Consider the following 7850-nt stretch of genomic DNA (forward strand, 5'->3'; position numbering starts at 1 on the left):
TCTCGGCAGCGTTTGACACTGTCTGCCACCACACCCCACGCATACACCTCAGCAATGCAGGAATCTGTGACAGAGCCTAGACTGGGTCACCTCCTTTCTCACAGGCAGAACTCAGAGAGTCCGCTTCCCCCCATTCCGCTCCGAAGCCACCAAAATCATCTGCGACGTACCCCAGGGTTCGTCCCTCAGCCCGATCGTCTTCAATGTCTAAATGGCCCTGCTCGCTAAAATCCCCCGATCCCACAACCTCAACATCATCTCATACGCCGACGATACCCAGCTGATCCTCTCCTTCGCCAAGGACTCTGCCAAGACTAACCTCCACGAAGGAATGAAGGCTATCGCCGAATGGATGAAGAACAGCTGCCTCAAACTCAATTCCGACATGACTGAAGTCCTCATCTTCGGCTCCACCCCCTCTGCATGGGATGACTCCTGGTAGCATGCCACTCTCGGATCTATTCTGACTCCCACCGACCACGCACCCAACCTAGGATTCATCTTGGACTCCTCATTATCCATGACCCAGCAAGTCAACGCCATCTCCTCCTCCTGCTTCAGCACCCTCTGCATGTCTGGAAAGATCTACAAATGGATCCCCACCGAAACCAGAGGAACAGTCACCCAAGCCCTCGTAAGCAGCAAACTGGACTACGGCAATACCCTCTATGCAGGAACAATGGCCAAACTCCAGAAGAGGCTGCAACGCATCCAAAACACCTCTGCACACCTCATCCTCGGGATCCACTGCCACATCACAGGCCATCTGAGATACCTGCACTTGCTCCCCATCAACAAGAGAATCACCTTCAAACTCCTCACCCACATTCACAAAGCACTGCACAACACCAGACCAGAATACCTCAACAGACGGCTCTCCTTCTACACCCCGACCCGGCAACTCCGCTCCGCCGCCCTCCCAACCGTCCCATGCATCAGCAGAACTACAACCGGCGGCAGATCATTCTCGCACCTCACCACCAAGACGAGGAACACTCTCCCCACACACCTGCATCAGACCAAGGGCCTCCTTACCTTCAGGAAACTTCTCAAGACCTGGCTGTTCAAGCAGTAGCAGCACCTCCCCCCTCACACCCCACCCTTAGTGCCCTGAGGCCTTCACGGGTGAGTAGTGCGCTTTACAAATTCCTTGATTGATTGATTACAATGCAGCCCGACCTGGCCGGCACAGCACCTGCGCATCAGAACCAGCATCCATTGCTTCTGGACATCGAAGCATCAACGACATTGCCTGATCAGCAAACAACGCATTGCCTGTAATAGCGAAGCATTCCTTCCTTTGGATCAACACATCATCACCGAACATCGACACAACTAAGGTACTGTCAGCGGTTCTGTGTTAGTCCTGTATCTGGCCTGCACTTCATCGCGTGGGATTGAACTTTTGGATTTGCCCCAGTCCAGCGCAACCAGATAGCCACATTTGGAGCTATCACCTTCTAAGCACTGCCTTTTGATGTAATCTTTCAAAATTCAGAACTTGACTTGTGTATGTTGGATTTTTGACGTTTTGGTCTTGTTTGAGTCAGATAAATAATGACTATTTTTCTTAACTGGTGTGGAGTTCTTTTGTGTTTTTGGCACTGTGTTACTGTGTATGTGCACAAATCCTTTACACATTGTCTCTTTAGTTTAGCATGACTGCTCTGTGCCCAGCCACCAGATGGTAAGCACAGGTAAACATTTAGGTGGTCATTACGACCTCGGCTGTGTTTTTGCAAGACCGCCGAGGTACCGCCGTGCTGAAGACCGCCAGTGGTGGCGTTCTTCCGCTCGGCGTATTATGACCGTTGGCTGCTCTCCATCCTTGTTCCGACGGAGAGCCACCAACAGCCATACTGGCGGGAGGCAGGGAAGTGGAGGTTGCTCCACCTCCACCGCCACGCCAACAGAACACCGCCCAGCGAATCACGACCTGTGAGTCACCGTGGCGGTGTTCTGTTGGTGGTGTGATGTTGGCGGAGCTGCCCCCATGGCTCCCGTCCCCTCCCGGAGGATCGTCGGACCAGGTAAGACGATCGTCCGTGAGGGGAGGGGGGTGGGGGAGTCTTGTGTGTTGTGTGGGTGCATGGGGGTGTGCGTCTGTGTATGTAGAGGAGGTGTGTGAGTGCGTGTATGCCTGCGGGTATGTCTGTATGGATGTATGCGTGTATGTGTGAATGTGGGTGTGCGTGTATGACTGTGTGTGTGGATGTAGGCATGTATGTCGGCGTGTGTGCGTGTAAGTATGTAAGTATGTAGGTGGTGCCTGCTTGCGTGTTGTGTGGGTATGGGTGCAGTGATGTTGGGTGCCGGGGTGGGGAGGGGGGCCCTGCCACCTTTGGGGGGTGGTGGGGGGTGTAGGGGAGGGAGTTGGGGTGGGGGAGACCCCTATCAGTGCCAGGGATGGAATTCCCTGGCACTGATAGTGCTTACCACCATGGTTTTCATGGCAGTTCAGACCGCTGGAAAACCACGGCAGTAAGCCGGGTCCAAATACTGCCGGCGGTATAGTGACGGACGCCGGGCTGGAGATCCAGGTCTCCAGGCCGGCCGGCGGAACGGAGAACCGGCGGATGACCATGGCGGTAACCGTCACGGTCATAATACGGAAAAAAAGACCGCCAGCCTGTTGGCGGTCTTACCGTCGGTTCTCCGCCTTCCGCCAGGGTCGTAATGACCCCCTTAGTGTGTATCTTACTTGTCCTGACTAAGATTGTGGTCCCTACGTGGACAGGGTGTAAACCTTTGCCAACTAGAGACGCAATTTCTAACATTGGTGGCAGCGGTGGGATAGGACTTGTACTTATGCATTGCATACAGTGATTGTTATACACTACTTCCATATCTCAGACTATTATGTACCTATATACGTTATTTTTCTCTTTGGTAATTTTGTAAGATTTTGTAACAGCCATGTCTCAATCTGGAGAGCCAGTAGCTGCAACTGCAGGAGTGGAGTTTGAGCATGAGAAATTGGAAACCTACATGGTGTCCCAGCTCAAACATTTCTGCAGGTAATTCAAGTGTTTTTTTAAAGTCCTTACTAAAAAGGAGGAGCTTCAAAAGGCGCTGAGGGCCTGGCTGACAGACAGGGAAGCAGCTGCGCAACCAGAGGAGGAGGGCAGTGTTGTGAATGGTGAAGAGGAGGATTTACATCTGGAGTTGTTGGACAGCCCAGAACTGCCTGTGGGGTGTGGGGCCAGTTTACATGGAGAGAGGGTCCCCTCTAAAGCAGGCTACAGTGTGTCCTCAGAATGTCTGTCCCCAGAGGAGCTGGAGGACAGGCTGGAAGCTGGGTGGCTCAAGTTAGAGCTGGCAAAGTTCTTGCTGAAAAATGACCAGGCGAAAGCTATGAAGGGAAATAGATTGGCCATTGAGGAGAAGAAAATTATTTTGGCTCTTGAGCTGAGCATGACGCAACCAGACCTAAAAGCCAAGAAGGCTAATTCCAGCACAGGTGGTGGCAGAACATCTTCAGTGTCCTCTGAGAAGGGAGTACACATACCCAAGAGTCTGGTAGCTGATTACAAGGTGGGGGAAGACATAGATCACTGGTTTGAGGCCTATGAGAATGCTTTGCAAATGCACAGGAACCCTGAGGAGTATTGGGGGCCCACTTTGTGGAAGTAGTTTCCAAATGAGGGGAGGGACATATTACTCACATTGCAAAGGAGTGATAAGTCAAGGTATTCTGCCATGAAGGAGCCCCTTACCAGGAAATATGAGTTGACCTCAGAGATGTACAGACAATAGTCTAGGGAGAGTGTTAAGCTTCTTCCTCAGATCTGGTAGATTGTGTTGATTCTTTCTGCAAGGCACTGGATAGTTGGGTGAAGGGCAGTATTGTGACAGACTATCAGGGCTGTACAGTCTGATTGAACAAGAACACATGTTTAGTGTTTCTTTTAGAAAGATGTGCTTAGAAAGACTTGACTGATAGTTGGCTCTCCGACCCCAGGGAGTTGCTAAGGAGGCGGACCGCTGGGGCAGCATCAGGGTCCACAAGAAGGTTTCTGGGGGAGATCCAGCCAAGGGTGGGCAGGGTTCCTAGCAGAAGAAGGAGTGGTGGACAAAAATAAACGTAAGGAGTCCTCTAAAGAGCCCCAAACTAGTTCCTATGGTCAGGTTTCCCAACCCCCTACTGAAAAGAAGACCCCTAAAGTGTTTTGACTGTAGTCTGGAAGGGCACTTCAGAATGGTTCCCACATGTCCTAAGCAGATGCAGCCTGCCAGTGGTGGGCAGTCACAGGGGATGGCGAGTGTAGCACTCAGGAGTAGTTGGTCCCAGCTAATGGTGGAGGGACAGCTGAGATTCCCCTAGTGTCCATGAGTGACATCGAAATGGTACAGAGAACCCTCATTTCTGACAATACTTAGAAGTATAGGCAGTGGATTACCATTAATGGGCAAAGGGTGAAGGCTCTGAGAGACACTGGAGCGAGTATGACAACCATCTGGTGTCCCCTGGTGACTTCAGAGAAGTCAGTCCCTAAAGTGGTTCACCAAGTTGTTGCTGTAGACAGTCACTTGAGCCAATGTATGGTGGCACAGGTTCCCTTTGAATGGTTTGGGGGGGTCTCAGGTTACTTGGGGGTAGCTGTGTGTCTGTCCATGCCTGTGGATTGTCTGCTGGTCAGTGGCCTGGAGTGTAGCACCTGAAAGGAGGTGGAGCTCAGGTTACACTTAGAGATGTTGGGGTTGCCTGTATGGGTGGGCCAGACCACATGGTCCATGGCAGCCCGTGAGGGTGGTCAGAAGGACCTGGAGCCTAAAAGAGTGGCTTTAGGTGAAGGAAAATCTTACCAGAATAACTTTCTAGAATGAAGGAAAAAGGCATTGTGATATAGAGGCCTATTTTCCATAGAAAGTGGCAAAAATCCTACATGAAGAATTGCCAGATTTAGGGGGTCATTCCGACCACGGATGCACCGCCAACAGGCTGGCGGTGCATCCATGGGCATTCTGACCGCGGCGGTACAGCCGCGGTCAGAAACGGGAAAGCGTCGGTGTCCCGCCGGTTTCCCGCTGCCCTGGGGAATCCTCCATGGCGGCGCTGCTTGCAGCGCCGCCATGGGGATTCAGACCCCCTTACCGCCATCCTGTTCCTGGCGGTTTTCGCCGCCAGGAACAGGATGGCGGTAACGGGTGTCGTGGGGCCCCCTAACAGGGCCCCACCAAGATTTTCAGTGTCTGCCAAGCAGACACTGAAAATCGCGACGGGTGCAACTGCACCCGTCGCACCCCTTCCACTCCGCCGGCTCCATTCGGAGCCGGCATCCTCATGGAAGGGGGTTTCCCGCTGGGCTGGCGGGCGGCCTTCTGGCGGTCGCCCGCCAGCCCAGCGGGAAACTAAGAATTATCGCGGCGGTCTTTTGACCGCGCAGCGGTAATCTGACGGCGGGACTTTGGCGGGCTGCCTCCGCCGCCCGCCAAAGTCAGAATGACCCCCTTAGTGTGTTCAATACAATTTCCGGGCCCTTGGTAAATCTACAACACCCTCAGCTTCACATAGAGACTGACAAAATGTAAGAAGATAGGTTTTCTTATTTATGTGGACATCCCATATGATGCTTTATAGGAAAGACCTGTGAGTTCAGAAAACTAGCTCATATATATGAAAGATCAGTTAAAGTTCTGCAAAAGCAAGGGGCCTGCAGCAAGTGAAATAATCAGAAGAAAAATCACTTCTTTGGTCTCTGAAAAACCCAGGGGGTGCTTAACCTGTGTGACTTCAGTTAGGTGCCCTCCTTGCGTTTTTAAATGTGTAAGGCTGCAGATATGTCCTTGGTGCTGGATTAGTAACCTCTAGGTGTGGTCTTTACTCCCGGACATAAAGAGAGCATTGATATGGTGCAATCTGCACGCCAGGTGCGGTGGGATTATGGAGATTAAATCCAAATGAATTTCAAGATTTTCAAAGCTTCTGTTTTGTTTTCAGAGACAGGCAACCTCCAGTTATTCCAGTGAATTGGAGACTGTTTATCTCTCGGAGATAAACAGGAGCTTGGATCACTTTGGACTTGATTCGGATTCAATCTACATATTTTGATGGGGTTTGGGTGCGGTTTCTGGCATATCAATAGTCTTGCACATGTTTCCGCTCACTGAAAGTCAAACGGTCAAATAGCATATGGGGCAGCACTGGCAATTCAATCATGAAGCCATCATATATCAGCACATTTCCTTTCATACACAGAGGCCCTCAATAGGAGTCAATGGTGCTGGAACAATTTTTAGCACGGGGCTGCTGGCTATTGTCATCACATGACTTAAGGGCCTTATTGTACTTTCCTTGCTTGTAATACATATTTTGAGATGTTTTTACTTTGCTTTGTTAAGTAAGCACGTCTTTGTGTATGAGTTAGAAAACCTCTGTTATACTGTGGCCTTTTCACCACTGCCCTAGTAGGACTGTCACTAAATTACAAAATTCGCTAAACATGCTGTCAGTGACGTAATGTAAAATGAGCCCCTCCCCAACAGCAAAATGTGACGAGGTGCTCTTGGCCCTTCCACATTTCACAAATGTTCATTGACCTTGGGGTTAATAGCACCCTCCCCCCCCCCCCTTCGCCACAGGGGCCTGCGTTAGGCCCCTGCACGCAGTCAGTTAAAGGAACAGTATACATAGCTCTCCACGTTAACATAATTAACAGCACTTTGTCACACAGACAAGTTAGTTGTCATGAGTACTTGAACGCACAATAAATCCTTCTGGACTAATAAATAAAGGCCTCTTCGTTCTTTATTCTGCAGCATCCGCCGTACCCCTACTTCCAACGTCACTGTTAAGAGTGGGACAGTGTGTCAAAATCTGATACAACAAGGACGGAATTTATTAGGTCCAATAAATTACTCAATTAGTACTTTTCCCACACACACCCCAAAATCCTTATGTCCCAATAATTATAACACATTTTTCACCCAATAAATTTCAACAGGTTTGACTTGGCAAAATGTATCTGGGAATGCTAGGGGAGCGCGGTGTTAACCACCAGACTCCTAATTGTGAAATGGCACTCTTGCCTTCGACTTTCTTGTGACATAACTTTCTTTGGAGGTAATGGGGCTTCTTTGGGATCTTCTGGTGGTCTTGGGTTTATCAGTGAGGATTCTCCTTCTCCAGTAAAATATGTACTTCAGGGATGAGGCTATTTTCAAACAGTAAAAACGGTCTGGACGAAATTAGTAGGGAAGAGGGACAGATGGTCTTGGAGCGGCAGGCTGAGGGATGGTGAATATACTAAAGCAAAGGCTGTTGTCGACATAAATGCAGATGTGGGGCTCGCTGGCTGAATTCCGACAAGATGCCTTTTGGGAAGTGCTGGGATTACTGGACAATGGGCGTTAAAGAAGAGTATTCCAAGGAGCACAGATATAGGGATGGGTCCTCAACAGGGCCAAATAACATGTACACTAGTATGCCTGACATTTAAGCCGGTCGAATATGTAGAAAACGTCACTTATCAAAGAAAAACTGAGGTTGACTTTCCAAAGACCGGTAGCAAAACATAAGTTACTTGTCATTGAACTGTTTTTGACTCAATGGCTTCGAGGCTGACTTTGGGATGTTAATATTGTCATGTAACAGCCTCAAGCGCTCATAAGAAGGGCTTCAGGAAAAAGGCAGCAAAGATCAAAGATTGATAGGGTCTGTGTTATCAAAAGTGTCCCAAAGGAGTAATGGGCATGTGTGCCTGTTTTGTGAGCCACCTGGGCACTTTGTTATTACAGAAGGACCTTCAGACACTTGAGCAGAACTTCCTGTAACACAAATTGTGCCAGTGCACATCTAGCACCAGTACAGTCTCAAGGTGTCGTTCTTCATTTGCATCAGGGTGTGGACC

Source organism: Pleurodeles waltl, chromosome 4_1, assembly GCF_031143425.1.
Source record: "Pleurodeles waltl isolate 20211129_DDA chromosome 4_1, aPleWal1.hap1.20221129, whole genome shotgun sequence".
Lineage (NCBI taxonomy): Eukaryota > Metazoa > Chordata > Amphibia > Caudata > Salamandridae > Pleurodeles > Pleurodeles waltl.